This window comes from Ailuropoda melanoleuca, chromosome 12, assembly GCF_002007445.2.
Source record: "Ailuropoda melanoleuca isolate Jingjing chromosome 12, ASM200744v2, whole genome shotgun sequence".
Classification (NCBI taxonomy): Eukaryota; Metazoa; Chordata; class Mammalia; order Carnivora; family Ursidae; genus Ailuropoda; species Ailuropoda melanoleuca.
Window position 1 is genome coordinate 46,248,313 of NC_048229.1, and position 6,599 is coordinate 46,254,911.

A 6,599-nucleotide genomic window follows, 5' to 3' on the forward strand; every position below is an offset into this window, starting at 1 on the left:
CATATTTACCTACTCAGTTTGAGTACACACACAAGGCATTTTCTGAACTGTTAATCTATGCCCCTGTGACAAATATATTTACTGACTATATTACAGCATTAATGTGCCGTTCTCTTTACCTTTACCATTACAGTATCCAGTCAAGATGTTATTTTCCAAAACAACTTGGAATAAAGTTCTTTTCTTCCTCATCCCCTCTAATGTCACTCCTTCCTCATTCCTGATACCCAGTTCCCATATCCTCACTTTTGTGCACCCCTTTCCCACCTACTCCCTGTAGGTTACCAATAATCACTTTAGTTTCCAGTTTATCCTCTCAGTATTGATTCTACAAAAATAAGCAGATACACATGTACTGTCTTATATCTCTTTCTTTCTTACACAAAAGACCATATACTATAGATACTCCTGTGCTTTACTTTCGTCATTTAATATATTATCTCAGAAACACTCCATATCAGTTGATACAGACCATTCTCATTCCTTTTTTTTTTTTTTTTTTTGCAGTTCCATTACTTCACTGAATGGATATACTGCATTTTAATCACTTTGCTATGTATGGGTATTTAGACTGTTTCCAATATATTGCAATTACACTGCATTACATTGCTCTAGTGAATATCTTGTGTGTATGCGTTTTTATTGTTGGAGGTGTATCATAATGGTAGAGTCCCAGAAATGGTCTTGCTGGGTCAAAAAGTAAATGAATACGTATGCAGTATTTTTAACTATTGCCAAATTTCCCTTTGGAAGGGCTATAACAATTCACATTCTCACCAGTGATGTATGAGAGTGCCCATTTCTCCACAGCTTCACCAACAAAGTATACGGTCATATTTTTAAATTTTTGCCATTGATAGGTATTATCTTAATTTGCATTTATCTAATTATGAGTGAATTTGAACTTTTTTCCATATATTTTAGGCCATTACTAGGTCTTATTTTTTTTGTGAGTTGTCTCTTCATATCTGATTCCATTTTTATATCAGGTTTTTGTAACTTTGTCCTCAAATTTTTTGTTTTGTTTTGAAATCTTAACTCTCACAACCACTGTTTATGACCAAGGTGAACTCTGATCTTCATGACGGACTTATCAATGGGATTTCTGGTAGCAAGTATGAGCACCAGGGCCCCCAAACTTTTTGGATTCACCTAGACAGGGATCAGCTACCCCCAGCAGGGTTTGGTCATACTGAATGAAGATGTCTTTGAGCTCCTCCTTGGAAGCCTCATCCACGTATTTCTGGTAATAGGACCCCAGGGTTTTGGAGTTGTACTGGTGGATTGTGCAAATCTGGGTCATGTGACCACCACCCTTCACACAGACTCAGATGTCCACCCTGGGAAATCATTCCTTGCCCAGAAGCAGAACAGGTTCCAGTAGCTTGTACTGCCGTGTGCACTGCTGGATCATCTCCAGGGACTGCCCATTCACCTGGCTAAAGCTGCTGCCCCGTCTGCAGTGGACTACAGCTGTGGCCATCTTCTTGTGTCCAAGGACCTGCACAGACTGCAGAGGACCCTTGGACTGCATGGCTGCCAAAGCAGACAAGAGCTCTTCACTGCATGGTGCCACAACCAGGAAAGCTTTTGTCCCTCAAATTTTAAGAGCTGTTTAAATGTAAAAGATATTGTCCTTTTTATGTGGTATATATTGTAAATATTTACTCCCTGTTTCTCTTTGACAAACTTTTATTTATGGGATTTTTTTGTTATACAAAAATTTAATTTAGTGAAATATATCAATCTTTTCTTTTAATGCTTCTGTATTTTAAGTAACAGCAAGCCTTTTTCTACACCAAGATTATAGAAGAATGAACTCATGTTAGTGGTGGATAAAGATGGCCCTTTTAATAATAGTGCAGGGACATATGGGTAGATTTGGAAAATGCTGAAAGTAGATCATTCATTGTTCCATGAAAAAAAAGATCATTTTCCAAAAAGGTTTCCAAAAACTTTCCAAAGTTCAGCAAAGTTGTAGGCTACAAGAGCAAAAATCAGTTCTGTTTTTATACACCAGTGATGAATAATCTGAAGAGAAAACTAAGAAAGCAATTCCATTTATAATAGCCTCAAAAATAATAAAATACTTAGGAATAAATCTAACCAAGGAGGTAGACTTTTATGCTGAAAACATTGCTGAAAGAAATTAAACAAGCTATAAATAAATGAAAAGACAATCCTATTCATAGGCAGGAAGACTTAACATCATTAAGATGTCAATATTATCCAAAACAATCTAAAGACTCAACACAATATCTATCAAAAGTCCAACAGCCTTTTTGGCAGAAATGGAAAAGCAGATCCTCGTTTTCATACAGAATTGCAAGGGGCCTTGAATAACCAAAATAATCTTGAAAAAGAATAAAACTGGAGAACTCACACTTCCTAACTTTGAAACTTACTACAAAGCCACAAAAATTAAAACAATATGGTATGGGCATAAGAACAAACATAAAGACCAATGGAATAGAAAGCCCAGAAATCAACCCTCACACATATGGTCAATTGATTTTCAACAAGGGTGTCAAGACCATTTAGTGGGAAAGGATGGTTTCTCAACAAATGGTACCGAGAAAACTGTATATCTACATGCAGTGTGAAGTTGGACCATAACCCACACCATACACAAAAATTAATTCAAAAATGGATCAGAGACCTAAATGTAAAAACTAAAATTACAAAAGTCTTAAAGAGAACACTGAGGAAAATCTTCATGGCATTGGGATTTGGCAGCAATTTAATGAATATGACAACAAAAGTAAAAAAAAACAGGTAAAATGGACTACATCAAAATTTAAAGCTTCTGTGCAAGAGATACAATCAATAGTGAAAAGGCAACCTACAGAATGGAATATTTGCAAATCATGTATCTGATAAAGGGTAAATAACCAGAACATATAAAGAACTCTTACAACTCATCAACAAAATGCAAATAGCCTGATTTTTTTTTAAAGATTTTATTTATTTATTTATTTATTTGACAGAGAGAGAGAGAGAGATAACACAGGCAGGGGGAGTGGGAGAGGAAGAAGCAGGCTCCCAGCGGAGAAGCCTGATGTGGGGCTCAATCCCAGGACTCTGGGATCACGCCCTGAGCCGAAGGCAGATGCTTAATGACTGAGCCACCTAGGCGCCCCTCAAATAGCCTGATTTTAAAACGAGGAAAGGACTTACATAAATGTTTCTCCAACAAAAATATACATACGGACAACAAGGATTTGAAAAGATGCTCAACATCATTAATCATTAGGGAAATGCAAATCAAAACCACAATGAGATTATCAACTCACACCCATTAGGATAGCTACTAAGGAGAGAAAATAACAAGTATTAGCAAAGGTAAAGAGAAATTGGAACCCTGGGCATAACGGGTGGGAATGGAAAATGGTGCAAGCCTCTATGAAAAACAATCATGTTGGTTTCTCAAAAAATTAAAAATAGGGGGCGCCTGGGTGGCACAGAGGTTAAGCGTCTGCCTTTGGCTCAGGGCGTGATCCCTGCATTGTGGGATCGAGACCCACATCAGGCTCCTCTGCTGGGAGCCTGCTTCTTCCTCTCCCACTCCCCCTGCTTGTGTTCCCTCTCTCACTGGCTGTCTCTATCTCTGTCAAATAAATAAATAAAATCTTTTAAAAAAAATTAAAAATAGAATTACCATATGATCCAATAATTCTACTTCTGAGAATATATCCAAAATATCTGAAAACAGAATCTCAAAGAGGTATTTACACACCCACATTAACAGCATCATTATTCACAACGGCCAAAAGGTAGAAACAACCCAAGTGTCCATCAAACAATAAATGCATAAACAAAACATAGTAATTACATACAACAGAATATTATTCAGCCTTGAAAAGAAAGGAAATTCTGACACATGCTGCAACATGAAGATATGATGCTAAGTAAAATAATCTGGTCACAAAAAGACAAATACTGGATGATTTCACTTAAATGACATACCTAGAATAGTCGTATTCTTAGAGAAAGAACATAGAATAGAGGTTAGCAGGGGCGAGGAGGGAGGAAGGAATGGAAGTTGTTTTAGGCTATAGAGTTTCAGTTTGGGGAGACAAAAAAAAAAGTTCTGGAGATTGACAGCACAAAGATGTGAAACTACTTAACACAACTGAACTATATACTTGAAAATGGTTAAGATGGCAAATTTCCTATTTTTGTGTTACCACAATTAATAATAAAAATCAAAGAAAAATTAGATAAGTTGGACCTCATCAAAATTAAGAATTTTGTTCATCAAAGGACATGATCAAGAAAATGAAAGGACAGGGGCGCCTGGGTGGCACCGCGGTTAAGCATCTGCCTTCGGCTCAGGGCGTGATCCTGGCGTTGTGGGATCGAGCCCCACATCAGGCTCCTCTGTTATGAGCCTGCTTCTTCCTCTCCCACTCCCCGTTTGTGTTCCCTCTCTCACTGGCTGGCTCTATCTCTGTCAAATAAATAAATAAAATCTTTAAAAAAAAAAAAAAAAAAGAAAATGAAAGGACAACCTACAAAATGGCAAAAAAAATACTTGCAAGTCATACTTCTGACAAGGGATTAATACTGAAAATATATAAGGAGCTTCTACAGCTTAACGAACAACCAAACAACACAATTAAAATGGCCAAGGAGTTGAACAGACATTTCTCCAAAGAAGATAGACAAATGGCCAATAAGCCCATGGAAAGGTGCTTAACACTGTTAGTCTTTAGGGAAATGCATATCAAAACCCAGTAAGATAACTGTTCACACCTACTAGGGTGGCAATAAAAAAAAACAAAACTGGGGCACCTGGGCGGCTTAGTCAGTTAAGCATCCGACTCTTAATTTGTCTCAGCTCGTGATCTCAGGGACATGAGATGGAGCCCCGCATCAGGCTCTTTGCTGGCATGGAGCCTGCTTAAGATTCTCTCTCTGCCCTTCCCCACCTCCTCCCACCACCTCTGCTTACACACCCCTGCTTTTTCTCTCTACCAAAAAAAAAAAAAAAAAAAAAAAAAAAAAAAAAAAAGGAAAATCTAACAAATTTTGGTAAGAATATGAGAAATTGGAAACCCTGTGCATTGCTTAGGAATGTAAAACAGCACAACCACCATGGAAAACAGTTTGGCATTTCCTCAAAAGGTGAAACAGAACCACCATACGACTCAGCAATTCTACTCCTAGGTATATATCCAAAATTACTGAAACCAGGGGTTTGAACAGGTATCTATACATCAATGTTCATTACAACAACCCTAGTTGTTGCCCATCAGCAGATGAATGGATTAAAAAATGTGGTATATAGGGGCGCCTGGGTGGCTCAGTCATTAAGCATCTGCCTTCGGCTCAGGGCGTAATCCCAGGGTCCTGGGATCGAGCCCCACATCAGGCTCCCTGCTCTGCTGGGAGTCTCCTTCTTCCTCTCCCACTCCCCCTGTTTGTGTTCCCTCTCTCGCTGGCTGTCTCTTGCTCTGTCAAATAATAAATAAAATCTTTTTTAAAAAATGTGGTATATACATAAAATGGTAATTATTCAGATATAAAAAGTAAAATGAAATTTTGATATGCTGCAATATGGGTAGACCTTGAAAACATTATGCTTAATAAAATAAGCCACACATAGAAGGACAAATATTGCATGATCCCACTTATGTATGAGGTGCCTGGAATAGGCACATTTACAGAGATACGAAGGAGAGATTGCCAGGGATTGGGGGGAGGTGTGTGGGGGCGGGGCTGAGGTGGGGAGGAAGAGATTGTTTAATAGGTACAGGGTTTATATTGGGGATGATAAAAAAGTTTTAAGTAAAATACCAGTGATGGAGACACAATATTGTGAATGTTTTTAATGTCACTGAATTGTATACTTACAAATGGTTAAAATGATTAATGTTATATATACTTTACCACAAAAAGAAAAAAAAAAAGAAGAAAAGGTCCAACTTTACCCTAGGGATCTGAAATACCACCTTCGTCATATACTAACTTTCCACATGAATTTGGGTTTAATTCTGCACTTTTTATTCTTTTCCACTGGTCTATTTGTCCCTGCCAATGCCACATTTAATTATGGAGGCTTTACCATACACACACACACACACGCACACATTTTTTTCTATTCCTTTAATTAAGTGGGCTCACATACAACATGGGGCTTGAACTCACAACCCTGAAATCAAGAATTGCATGCTCTACCAACTGAACCAGCCAGGCACCCCAGGGGCTTTATAATATATTTTAATGGCTGGTAGGGTTATCCAACCTTGATTGTTCCTCTTTTTCAGTATTTTCTTGGCTATTTCTAAAATCAGTTTTATTGGGGCGCCTAGGTGGTGCAGTCAGTTAAGCATCTGACTCTTGGTTTTGGCTCAAGTCATAACCTCAGTATCCTAAGATCAAGTGCTGAAGTCAGGCTCCATGCTCAGCGTGGAGTATGCTTGAGATTCTCTCTCCCTCTCCCTCTGCCCCTCCTGCTCATGCTCTCTCTAATAAATAAAATAAATAAATCCTTAAAAATAAATAAATAAATAAAATATAATCTGTTTTAGGGGTGCCTGGGTGGCATAGCGGTTAAGCGTCTGCCTTCGGCTCAGGGCGTGATCCCGGCGTTCTGG

At 38.2% G+C, this 6,599-nt stretch overlaps 1 pseudogene; it reads right to left on the reverse strand.

The window, feature by feature from the left end:
* Positions 1-484: 484 nt before the first annotated feature.
* LOC117804593 lies at positions 485-2,951 on the reverse strand (annotated as a pseudogene).
* Positions 2,952-6,599: the final 3,648 nt, after the last annotated feature.